We start from the raw sequence: 4,517 nt of genomic DNA, 5'->3' as shown, positions 1-4,517 counted from the left end.
GTTGGAATTAACTTTTTAATTAAGCACTATTTAAAATAGAGCAATCAGAGGACTGCCACTAATTCAATAATCCTTCTTAAGAAGTGGGTAGTTTTTCAATCAATCATCAGACAATTACAAAACAGAAAAGCTTCCAGCTGGTTAAAGAAACAGGGCAACTCAAAAAACTACAGGACTACATCCATATTTCAGTAAGTAATAATAATAAAAAATAAAATAAGATCATGACTATGGGGTTTTTTTGTTTTGTTTTTTGTTTTTTTTGTTTTTCGCTTTTGAAAACAATCTTTTTATTTATTTATTTATTTATTTATTTATTTATTTTTTATTGCTTAAAGTATTACAAAGAGTATTACATATGTCTCCTTCCCCCCCCCCCCCCCCGCCCTTGACAATCCCCTGGCCTCCCTTACCCCCCCCCCCCAGTATCTTATGTCCATTAGTTATGCTTATATGCATGCATACAAGTCCTTTGGTTGATCTCTTACCCACCCCCTCCTGCCCTCCCACCCTCCCCAGCCTTCCTACTGTAGTTTGACAGTCTGTTCGAGGCAGCTCTGCCTCTGTATCTATTTTTGTTCATAAGTTTATAATGGTCTTTATTATCCAGAAATGAGTGAGATCATGTGGTATTTTTCCTTCATTGACTGGCTTATTTCACTTAGCACAATGCTCTCCAGTTCCATCCATGCTGTTGCAAATGGTAAGAGTTCCTTCTTTTTTACAGCAGCATAGTATTCCATCGTGTAGATGTACCACCGTTTTCTAATCCATTCATCTACTGATGGGCACTTAGGCTGTTTCCAGATCTTAGCTATGGTGAATTGTGCTGCTATGAACATAGAGGTGCATATATCCTTTCTGATTGGTGTTTCTGGTTTCCTGGGATATATGACTATGGGTTTTTATCTTGATCTGAACAGCTTAAGCAGGGGGGGATTTCTTCCCCAAAGGTCTTATAGTATAAAGCGTGAGAATTTACTTATGAATCTGAGCCTATGATCAAAAAGAAGATAAACAAGCACAAGTAATCATCCTTTAATTGTTGGATAAAAAACAATGTTAAACATCTCTAGAGTTTATTCATTCCACAATCACTAGGTTAAAAGATTGTGTGGAACTAATACTAGCTCCTGCTTTGGGTTGTTTCAATGTATTTGATAAGAATTTCACATGGCCGTTCAGTGTTTCTCCATGCAAATCCCTATGTTAATTGGCTTTTTAGCACCCAGGGCCCATTCTTAAACTCTGGGCCCTGAAAGGAATCTATGTACCGGACTAAGTACAAAAATTATTTTATAAATTCAATTTTGCACTTTTGATTAGCTGCAATTCAGCGAAAGATTGAATAGACCCCAAAGAAGGAAAGTGCTGACTATTGTTTGGGTCAAGAATAGTTTACTCAGGAAGAATCCAAATAAAAGAAGACATCTGTTGGGTAATGTGTGAGTCATTGCAATGATCTGGTTTTCTTAGGTGCTCACATTTGTGATTCCTAATGTCACACTTCACAATTCCCTTATCTCTTAAATTTTACTACAAAATACCATTGAAAGAGGATAAGAAGACTAGAGGATATTTTTCTATACCATCAATATAGAAAGTTAGCAAAAGGGACCTATAACTTAGATTTGTAAAATTTTGTCCAGAACAGACATAACTGTATTCATTGTTTGCAAATTTAAAAAGACTAAATATAACTACATATTTTTGTCTCTATATAGAAAAGTATATACATTACTGTAACTGGATAGCTAATTGCAAACTGCAGATCTTAAGGAAAGTGGCTGCATGATGCTCTAATGAGACTTGCTATAAAGCAAATTGAATCAACATCGAGCAACCTCCATGCCTGACACCCAATTTCTATATTTTAATCCAAATAGTTTCATATTAATATCTTTGACATTTCTAAATATTTTTTAGATGAACCTTCCATTTGTTGGCTTTCTGGAAGAATATACTTAGAAGTGAAGAGAGCAACTCTACCCCAGCAGGGAAGACAGATACTTTTTTTTAATGTGTTAGTTATCAGACTGTAATGTAATAATGAGTGTCTAGGTTTAAGATTGCCTTTTTATTCCTTTAGCCTGCTGAGCGTGAAAATGTCTTCAACGTTTCCCAGTAACAATGTAAATACAGCCTGTCTAGATAGAGTTGGCACGTTAACCGTATCTGGCCATTTGGAGGTTATTTAATCTAAGGCAATTGGCCCCATGAACTCAGCAACCTCCCCCCAGCTCTTTCCCAGGCAGCACCTGGCTCTGAGGGGGGAGCTGGGGACGTGCAGCTCAGGGGACTGCTGAGCAAGACAAAGCAGATTCTATTGCCTTTGGCAGGACTGATCAATCTCCATTTGAAATATCATTTATTACCCTGACAGTATTTTCTGTATCGAGTTTTATATTAAAATGCAGTCGCTATATATCTGTATATTTAAACTTGCTATTGAAAAACAATACCATGTTTAGAAATGCTTGTCTATATTGATAGAAATTATCATGCTTTTATAAAAACAGACTACAAAATAAGCCGTGATGCTTGCCTTTTTAGGATTTGAAAACATGGTGAGATTTTTAGGAATGTGAATATAGTGCCAATAGAAAACATTTATATACCTATAACCTCCTCAGGACCTGGGCAACGTTTCTAGCAAATGAAGTTCTGATTAAAATAATCTACTGACATTATTTGCCAATTGTACTCTTTTTTAAAAAGGATGACATTGCCATATATCTTCAGCCATGCAGTCATTCATTCACCGAGCACACATTTGTTAAGCACTTACTATGGGTTTTGAAAATTTCAGGAATGGAGATACATAACAGTGAAAAAAAGAAACAAAAATCTCCTGCTGTTCATGAGTTTACCTTCTAATGAGGGAAGACAGACCAGCTTCACACAGAAAGAAGGTTGTACCTGTCCACTGAAGCATTCTCCTTCTTGCATTTATCTATAAGGAAATAGAACTTGCTCTCAAATGCTCACATACAACCTAACAAGCTTTTTTTTTGGGGGGGGAGGGGGAGGGGTGTGTACAGTTCACTGATTTTTATTGAGTTTACTTTCCTCTCCTTTGTCTAAAAATGTTGAATAAAATCCATCCCTTTCCCCAGCCCAGGGTAATATTAACATGTTAGAAAGTTGCTTAAACTAATTGGTCTATTCTTCTTACTTTAAAGATAAATAAACTGCAGCTCAGTGGTCTTTATTACTTCTGGAAGAATTTACAGTTGGTATCAGAGCTAAGGCAAAAATCCAGCACTTTAAGGAAGTTATTATAGTTAATAACTTATTCTAACAGTATGGAATAATACAAGAGCAAGTTTTATTTATTTTTAAATTCCAATATAAAATCATGACTCAAACAGTAGTAGAATGGCTTAAAATCTTAAGCTAAGTTAGCTGAATTGAATGAATTCAGAATTAGGTAAAAATATTGATGAAGTATATTTCAGCTTTGCTTTTTATAGAGACTATTTTTTTTCCTCAAAGTACTTTATCAGTTTCACCGTGTAATTAATCTATTCTTTCATTGACTAGTTGAAGGGACGCCTAAAAGGGTATAAAAGTAAAAGTCACAGAATCTGAATGATCCACTTAAGCTTGCTCACTAGGCGCCCTCTTCCTGTGCCTCCCCTAGCAACAGATCCGGAGCACACACCTCTGCTCCATGAGTCATTGCTTTCAGATCCCCTTCTCTGAGCAAGAGCAGGGAAATCAATATTTCTCACAAGTTTGCAGGCGTGCTGGAGACTGATTAGTCATTAACGTCTCCTCCCTCCTCCCAGTGCTCATAGAAGGAATTCCAGTGTCTCAGTGGATTTTGAAAAAAGTACTAGTTACAAGCTTTGGAATGGCAGTGGGGATCCAAAACACTTGTACCATCTTCTCACATATTCAGGACTCTATATCCCAATAAGTCACCTGAACTCAGATCTGAAAGATGATTCTGTGAAATATTTATTCCAATTTTGCCACTTGAGAAATAATTTATCAAATCAGTCAAGCAAGTAGGCTATTTCAAAGACACATCGAGATCATCCCACACTGGATGGGAAAGAAAATGAAGAGGTTAATGTTACATTCAGCCACTTTTTTTTTTTTTTGATGTTCTAAAAACTGAACTGCAAAAGAGCTCCTTAGTGAGCTCAAAGAGTTAATGAGACTTTTTGGAGCCATAAGCTGACTATGGTTGTGTGGTTTCTGTATCCACAGAGTCTGGTACAATAAAAATGTAAATGTTATCTGGGTACACAAGACATATTTCATGGTGATAATGAATCTGTTGACATACTGTTCATACTTTGTTATATAAATTTCGGTGATGTATTTGCCAGAGAGGAAAACGAATACACAGGGAAATACTCTGTGCTCAGCCCTTACAATATGCTTGGGGTTGGCACATGTCCGCGTCTGTCCTTGGCACAGTTTGCCCTCCTGCCTTTATTTAATCAAAGCACTGTGACATTGGGAGGAGCATAACAGCTCCCTTATTGACTGAGCTAACCTAGCTG

This window comes from Myotis nattereri, assembly GCF_964212035.1.
Source record: "Myotis nattereri genome assembly, chromosome: 4".
NCBI lineage: Eukaryota > Metazoa > Chordata > Mammalia > Chiroptera > Vespertilionidae > Myotis > Myotis nattereri.
This window is presented reverse-complemented; position numbering follows the sequence as displayed.